At 41.7% G+C, this 9,415-nt stretch overlaps 1 long non-coding RNA gene across 1 annotated transcript; it reads right to left on the reverse strand.

Annotated features, from left to right (window-relative positions):
* Positions 1-5,893: 5,893 nt before the first annotated feature.
* LOC116223897 lies at positions 5,894-8,564 on the reverse strand. Its single transcript, XR_004165313.2, has 3 exons — positions 7,529-8,564; positions 7,252-7,382; positions 5,894-7,081 (listed from the first exon to the last, which is right to left on the reverse strand). It is a non-coding gene; the product is annotated as an uncharacterized LOC116223897 (long non-coding RNA).
* Positions 8,565-9,415: the final 851 nt, after the last annotated feature.

Consider the following 9,415-nt stretch of genomic DNA (forward strand, 5'->3'; position numbering starts at 1 on the left):
TAGATTTTGTTTGGTGAAACAAGGGGTTCATCAAAATTAGGTTACCAAGGGATTTTCTTTAGTGGAGATAAAGAAAGTTACAAAGGACTTTAAACCACAAAGAACCGTTTAAAAAACACTTTATATCCCTTTTGCGGTCCTCATATTTTGCCTACGTGCCACCTCTCCCAGGTAAAAATTATAATAAATTATCTTTATTAAACAGTCATCGAGGGTTTACACCATCATCTGTTGTGTAAAAACTCATTTACCAATAACAATACCAATAAAACAATAACAATAGCAATAACAATATGCTTTAATTTATTTACTTAATATCTCCCTACATTAAACTTAAATATAAACATCTGCCCAGTTTTAATTACCATGCTGCCTTTGGTTGTACAAATTATTTTCATTCATTCTGTCATTGATTTTTCAAATCCACAATCAAAGCACAGATGCAAGCTCTGTCCCTAGACAAAAGGCAAAGCTATTGAGAACCTGCTTGCTCAAGCATTACTCCAAGGACCTGGTCCACAATCAGTACAATGATTTAGTCTCATCCCATGGTGGCCAAAGATTTCAACATTTTCAGTCCTATTTCCAGATGTTTTTGTTTGTGACAGAAGATGTATTGTTGTATAAACCTAGTGTTCATTGACCGTGTTCAAATGTGATTGTGGCCTTTAAAAGCAGTTCTGAAACTAATATGTGATGTGTGCCTTGAGGGGCTGAGACTGTGTCACCCCTGACCGTGCACAAGGGCTATAGGCTTGTTTACTCCTGCGCTCCATGTTGTTTGCTAATTAGGTTCTATTTCTTGAAATGTCAGTTGAGATAAATAAAGACTTTTGGGAGTAATGAACACATTCAGAGGATGCATACAGCAGGACACCTCTTAACCCATCTGACATTTTCACATTCCTGGTTCTCTCGTTGGCTAACGTCACGGAATTCAAAGGAAGGCTCTCCCTCTCCACTGAGGGAAACATTACGCGAGTCACTTTGGGATATATTGCTATGTGTATATATGTATATTTATATATAATATATATGTATAGAATATATATATATATATATATATATATATATATGTCATATATATGGCACTTCATAAAGTGTTGTGTTCACAAGACTATAGAGAAATGTGTTTTAATTCTCTGAGGTAAATATGACAACATTCCAACAGTGGAAGAGGGAAGGGGAGTGATCTTGAATGGATTCCTTGCTTCATGGCTGCAACCCCAACGCTCGGCCCCATCCCCAACGCTCGGCCCCATCCCCAACGCTGAGCCCCAACCCCTACGCTAAGACCACAATTCTTCACACTGCAGGAGGTCTGCACAATGGTGCGACACTTTTGTGAAAAATAAGGACAAATTGGAACTATTCCCTTCTCTTATTGGTTCTGTGACTGCAGATAAAGCCATGCAATTTCATGCTGCGAAAATAACTTTAGGGGGATTTCCACTGGTATCAAACTTTCAAACGGGTCATTTTCGACCCGAAGGCTATTAATGTTCCTGCAGATGGCATTCCTTCCACCATGGAGAACATCAAATACACAAAAAATAGTGCAACTCTGTTACAAGTGCTTTTGGCATACATATCAATGTTGCATGTTGCATAATTCAGCATGTAAATATATGCTACTTCCTACAACTGATATAAGGGCCACTATGCCATGTTCATGAGAGTTGGACAGCACAAAAAAAAAAACAGTGACATTGTAGCAGAGGGACATTCACGTATTACTTGGTGGTGTGGTTCGACTCCTTCAAACTTACATTATCAGTGGGCCGGTCTGAAGGAGTCAGCTGGAAGCACAGAGATTTGTGAGAGGCCTGAGATAGTATATCACTTAAAATGTGTGTTTTGGAGCACACTCAAGGGCCATTTGTCCCGGTGTGGGGCCTGATTTACTGGGTCCTTTGGCACAGCATTATTTGCAATGAAAGCCAACTGCCGCCTGGGCCAGACAGCTGCAGGCTGCTGAGATGTCATTGCTCTCAAGAGGCATGAAGATGAACTTGTATGTTGGACTGTCGAGGCATCACATTTGAGCACACCAAAGACGTGATGTCAAAACACAGACAAAAAATTAAGGGAAATAATATGACGATTTATAGTGAGGTGTAGTTGTTATTGTTTTATGCTCAGCAAATGCCCTCCTTTGACAACCTGTCTGTTCTGTTTCAGTTATTACCTTCACTAAGTGGTTGTATGTGGGAGTTTGTACAAGAGGTCCTTGAAATTCATCTGCAATTCTATCCCCTGTGAATGATCATGCTCTGGTCACATTTCATCCGTTTACCTGTTAATATGAAGAGGCACTACCGGGGCAAACACTGCCACAGTCAGTAGACACAGGACCAACAGCTGAAATTAGCAGTCAGCTGTACCATAGAACTGGAAAATGTATACTTTTAAAAGCAGGAAGCATGTGCAACTGCTTCAAATCACGGTGGTGAAACAGGACTCCACATCTCCAAAGTAGATGAGGTCCACAGTGTTCGTTTCTTCACACTGTGGATCCCAACTCTACATAAACTCTCTTCACACTGTGGATCCCAACTCTACATAAACTCTCTTCACACTGGATCCCAACTCTACATAAACTCTCTTCACACTGGATCCCAACTCTACATAAACTCTCTTCACACTGTGGATCCCAACTCTACATAAACTCTCTTCACACTGTGGATCCTAACTGTACATAACTCTCTTCACACTGGATCTTAACTCTACATAAACTCTCTTCACACTGTGGATCCTAACTGTACATAACTCTCTTCACACTGGATCTTAACTCTACATAAACTCTCTTCACACTGGATCCCAACTCTACATAAACTCTCTTCACTGTGGATCCCAACTCTACATAAACTCTCTTCACTGTGGATCCCAACTCTACATAAACTCTCTTCACACTGTGGATCCCAACTCTACATAAACTCTCTAAACTCAGCCACCACAGTCAAACCACCTCTATGATGCATTGATTCAGAACAGTAACCACTCTGGCCTGACCAAGGCCATGTCCTATGGGATGAAGAGTCCTCTACTAGCAAAGTTGGACAAAAATGGGTCAATTTTGTCAGTGATTGGAAGTCCTGGGCACCCTAATGCCCAAGCTGAAGGTGGCAGCGGGCTTTCATCAATAAATTGATCAATCCTAAAATCAGGAGAATTATTCGCACACCAAACAAGAAGCATAGACATTAGAAATGGGACTAACATCAGTTCAGAAGGCACAGTGCTGAATCCCTTCTGCTTGTTTGAGAGTGATATTTTATCATTTATCATTTCATATACAAGAAGAAACGCTACACAGTATCAAAGGGTCTGGCAACAATAGAGTTGTTCAAGTTGCTGAGTAGAGGTCACTGACATGGCATGTGAGCATTATAAGAGCTGGATTATCTGTTGTATTCTGTTTAAAGATGTCCATGAATATGAATATGAATCCACCCTGCCTCCTGTAAATCAGCTCTGGCATGTCAAAGGTGTTTCAGTCCAACCTCCATCAGGTAAGTGCCACTAACTCTCTCTATTACAAATTATTCCATGGTCGTTCATGGATGAAAGCCTCTCTGACAGACCCTCAGAGACATTCTGATCACGAGACACGGCCCAGTGGGTTGTTTATCACCTTAGAGGCGGAGTATTACATGCCACTGTGAGAGGCTGAAGGATCCTCATGTGCATAGGGGAAATTGCCCCTGTCAAGGGTGTTTTGCATGCAGCTAATGACAGAATATCAATGATGTTTCTGTAAAGAGAGACACATAATAGTGTCTGCGTGCCAAAAACAGGGTCTTCATAAATGCGAGCCATCTGCTACGAATTTTTGCACCTTCTGAATACATTTTAAATCAAGCTGGCTTGTCATATCATATCAAAATAAATGTTGTAAAAATAGGTGCTGTGATATGAATCCCATTATCTTATAGTGATGCTAATAAAACAAAGTGTCAACAAAGCGAAAGCCAGAAGAATTTAAATAGTTATACAGTTTCATATCATCCTCTATAAAATATATGATACAAGACATTAAAGGGGGATGCGAATACAGAGGTAAATCTAGTCAGCCGGTGCTGTGAAGTCGTGCCAAATGATTATGAAAAGCTCATTAAAGGGAGCTCGCGAAATAATTGAAATTCCTAAAAAGAGACCCCTGTGAAATGCAGATGAGGGGGTTGATTACTAATGGAATAACGTGTGGTGTTGCATGACTAAACAGGATGTTATGCAGGCAGGCAAAAGATTGGGCGACCCGGTGGAGGGACCTCCGTATTTGAATGGTATCCTACTTAGAGAGAGAATGCTCAACCTCCCCCGCGCCGATTTTCTGCAACTTAGCTCATCACTTAGCTTAGCTGTCACAGCGGAGGAGAGGGAGAGGGAGGACTCGGTGTGTCTGAGTGAAGTGGACCTAATAAAGACTCGCTCTCAGACGACCTCTCTCATTAACGCAAATGATTCCACGAGGGGAGATCACAGCTCCCTATGACGAGAGTCTGAGCTGCCTTGGTACGTCTTGACTGACCAGACCATGGAGAGGTCTGACAGCGTGTCCCAAATTTAATTTCCCCAGTTCTAAGAGGGCAGTCAGTCAGATGGGCTGGTCTGTCCAAGTTCCTCAGAAATGTCCTCACACTTATGGATGAGCTGTCTCTGGACACCTTGTCTCGACTTGCTCGTTTGATTTCAGGATCTGTCAAAAATGTTGAGAACTGTTCCTTTGTCACACATAGAGAACTGTGCTCATCAATGTGATGATGTAATGACCAACAGATCTACAGTAACTGTGAGTGTGGACCTCATTAGATCTGAATTCTATTTGATGACTTCATTTAGTGTCCTAAATTCTACTGATTAAGTGTACTGGTACGTCATCAAAAGAGATGTTCACTTAGGCAGATGAACCCTCATCCGGTCAGTGTAACCAGGCAGACCACAGCTCGAAGAGTTTTAGTTAGTATCTTTGTCTTCATCTTTGTCAAAATAGGTTTGTCTCTTTATCAACATTATACATAGTTTAAGTCTAATATTAACCTATGTATCTTATTCTAGTTTTAATTTAGTTTTGGTCATGTTTGGTCAATGTTATTTATTTAGTTATAAAGTTTTGGTCACAGCAAACAATTACACCGCAACAATTTAGCTACAGTACAGGATGAACTGTAAATGCGTGCTCACAATGTGAACACGAGGTGTGCATTTCAGCGAATCTTCTCTTCAGACAATTTGCTCACAGAGATGAGAGTGGTTTAGATCTTTGGTTTGATTGATGATTTCCTAGCTTTCTCAAACAAGTGCTGTATGTTCCATCTGGATTAGGGATCTCACTACTGGAGGGCTTGATCTATAATATTGGCGCTGAACTGCTGTAAAGATTCCATGGGACACTAAGTGGCGAGCAGCCAAAGGTAGAGCTTGACACCCCGGGGCGGAAAATCCCAACACCTATGCATGCAGTGAGCAATAAGCCTATTCGCAGAAAAGAGCATTTGTTGTATTGCCTTGGCTACTCCCCCATACTGATATTGGGTCTGATCTACTGCCATCATGGACCAGAGGATCAGAAGCACTGGCAAGCAGAGTTACGTAAGGCAGCCGGCTCTTCATCTGGTCTGGGAGGCAGAGTTACGCAGGCAGCCAGCTCTTCATCTGATCTGGAAGGCAGAGTTACGTAAGGCAGCCAGCCCTTCATCTGGTCTGGGAGGGAGAGTTACGTAAGGCAGCCAGCCCTTTATCTGGTCTGGGAGGCAGAGGGGTCCCAGCCACAGTCAGTTTCCCTGTCAGCGGAGTCTTCACCAGAGCAGACCAGCGAGCCAGAGGGGACACAGGCAGTCATTACAGCAGCCTCTGGAGAGCTGGACTTGTCAAGGCCAGGGGCCCTACAGTAGGTGAGTGGGGACCACAGGCCAGAGGTTTATGGTTTATGTTTATGGTTATGGTATCTGTCAGATGCTTTTGTCCAAAACAACTCGCAAAACATTTGAAAAAAAAAGGATATTAACCACAGTAATTTATTTCAAACTGGAGTAGATTTGCTTAAAAATATCCATTTCATGTCAAAAGTTCCACCCAGTTTATTAAACAGACATGTAAGAGTGAAAGAGGGAAAACAACTATGCCTTCATTTAATATGCAAATTCCGACATTAACCTCAGAATTTATTATGAGAGCATTTGGCAGACAGACCAGGTCCTGGTGAATATGAATCCAGGCCAATGGGTTGATGACATGCACGGCTGCAATGTCCAATCAGAGGAGAATATACTCTAATTGAAAAACTGATGAGGGAATTCTCCTGTGTCTGTTTTATGAAACATTTAATGACCTGAAATAACAGCTTAGTGAGTGGGGCGTTTAAATGGGCTAATGCTTCCGGATGGATGGTGACACAAAAAAAGTATGAGTAATACTGAACTCAATGAAACAATAAATCTGACTGCATCTGTGACCATATGGTAAGTTCCCCAATACTTGGTATGTTACCCAATTAAATGGATTCAAACCGAGGCTGTTATAAGCAATAAATAATTTATTTCAATACAGATCTTGTGTTCTTTACGTGGCAGGAGTAACAAAACACGATGACGATACATACATCAGACTTAAAAGAAAACAAAAAAACACATAACATAGGCCCAGGGGGCCAACCCAGAGTAACTAGGGTAACACGGCTAGAGTACCTCTGACCACTATTCAGCCATACGTGATGAATAGCACACTCATGCACACACTAGGGTAATACTGCAAAGTGCAAAACGGTGAGGTCAAGATAAATCACACAGAGAACAACCTTATACAGGTCATGTCAAACTCCACTCAACCACTAGGGGGGTGTTCACACAGCAACTTAAGGGGCAGAATAGTACCATACATGTACCAGTACAGTGTTACCTTGCCACTCGCCCTGGGTTAGGCACCCAGGCCACAGAAATGGGTGACAATGATACAACTACACGTAACAACGAGACACGTGGCTTCAACTAGGTCAGTCAATACACACAGAACTACATCAAAGAAATAAACAGGAGGAAAACAGTGGCCAGACTATCAACTGTGTGTCAATTGCTGCTGTGATCTACAAAAGAGAGATAGTTTTAAACATTGACAGATATTGCACATTTTCCCTGAAACAGTATAACTCTCTCATCCGTTTAATAATTACAAAATAGACATTTGAAATATAAAAACATTTCAGACACATTAAAAGAGTTACAATATGAAGCACTACAGCAGTGCTCTGCCTACCTTGGCCTTGACGGTCATACCAAAGGAAGGACCCAGGTGGACATGGGGAGGAGGGACCCACGTCAGCTTGGCGTCCCTTGTTAACCCCAGTAGCCAGGGGAGACCTCTTGCAATACTATAGTCAAACAGGGCTACGAGGAGTTAAGCAAACACTGCAGTCAGCCTTATGCGAGATCACAACAGAGAACTGTTTCGGTTTGTTTTACCCCCAAAGCATTCTAAATCAGGCCACGTAGTAAACAAGGCTAACCGGTAGAAAGTGATGAAAGTAACATACCAATGCCTAACGTGAAGTTCCGGCATGAAACTCCTGACAAGGTGCAGCTAGCGTCTTACTCCCACCAGTGACGGCAACGTGCGTTTCAAACAATCGGCGAGAGCATATCCTAGTTTATCTAGGCGGAAGTTACAAGCTCATTATCGCTCAATTAACTGACAGGTGGGTGTAAGCCAGTGAACGTCTACGTGGGCTGACCCTATCACACATCGATAATACATACATGACTCTACCTGGTGCAGTCACTGCAGTCTAAACTCACTGTGTATATTTATTTAAAATGTAGTTCTTATAATATAATTATAAAATATAGGCTACAGCATATTTTTGTTTGTCCTCAACATGTTCTCATCTTAGACGTAAACCTGCTATGCTGACACCCTGGGTTTGATTAAGTGTTGTGATTAAATGCTAGTTTTTAAATAATGGACTAGAAGTCAGTTTTTTATCCTGAAGGAAGCGGTTTGAAGGGACAGTTGTGGTTTCAGGTCTCATAGGTAGGCTGTCAGGACTCAGTTGAAAGCTCTGAGGGGCCTCGCCGCTAAAGCTCAAGCAACAGTTGTGACTATCACTGTCAGGGACGTCCACGGTCCCTCAGTACAGCGCATCTATGCTGTGTGTTTGTGTGTTTGTGTGTTTGTGTTCGAGTTTGAAGGTGTGTGTGTGTGTGACCCAGTGTGTGTGTGTGTCTCTCCTCTGTGTGCACACTGGACCATGACAGTGTTGGCATTCAGCTCCAGTCAAGCCAGTCATAGATACAAGACCTGCAGATATATCAGCTGGAAGTGTCACTTTAACCGGAAAAGTCTGCACTATAACATACATTACATAAAAGTACATTATCTGTAAATACTAATAGCCCTTTACACATTAAAATGGGACACAAACCATGTCAAGTTAAAATATTGTTGAAACTGGCATCTACCATGCAAGCTTTCATGACGGTGTACACTCCTTTGATTTTCTGACCAGATAAATCCTTTGCATGTATTCTATTTTCACATAACACATTGCAATCATGTCCACGGATATCACAATATATTTGAGCAGCTGGTAAAAACATCAATGTGGTCTGTGATGACACTGTTGATGCGAAGCATCTAAGAGTCGATTTGACCTTGATCTTCAACTCTACTTAAACATGCACTTATATACAGTATACTGTAGTTTTAGCATGCTTCTGCTACCTTTTAATGAAGTGCAGTATAATGTTCTCTGGAAAAGGACCTAAGAGATACAGAGATCCACTAATTACATCACAAGTACAGTAAGTGATGTGTGTCTAGACAGAGTATAGACCCAGTACTGCGTGAAATCAGTAGGGATACAGATTGTGTTACCTCACATCTGTCATAATGCAAATAATATTACTAAAATCAGACTTTATTTCAATACCATTAAACATAATTAGATCCAAACTAAAACTTTAACCAATCAGAAGCCAAGAGATGTTCAGATTCAGTGACTGAGCCTGCAACATGTCAGTCAACATGTCAGCACACAGGTGATTGGATGTCCAGGGGGAGGGACGAGATGAGTGGAGCGGTTTCCTGTCAATCGCTGCGTAGTTTGATCAGTCTTGCATACTGAGGTTGTAACTGGTGTTCAATCCTGGTACTCTGTTCTATTCCACCTTACTGATCAGTCCTGAGAGGCACGTCTGTGTGTTTCTGTTTCCATAGTCAGTTCCTGAGAAGCGCTTTCCTCCATATCCACTCAAACTCTAACAGAATACCAGTCCTACAATATTCAACAGCATGCTGCTGGTTTATGTGAAGACTTGATGCCACTGAAGTCCTCCATAAGACCTGGTATTGTTTGAACTGAACATAATAACACGAAACAGTGGAATTGAAAACATTTAATGTAGAATAATTGCAAAGGGAT

Source organism: Clupea harengus, chromosome 15 (assembly GCF_900700415.2).
Source record: "Clupea harengus chromosome 15, Ch_v2.0.2, whole genome shotgun sequence".
Classification (NCBI taxonomy): domain Eukaryota; kingdom Metazoa; phylum Chordata; class Actinopteri; order Clupeiformes; family Clupeidae; genus Clupea; species Clupea harengus.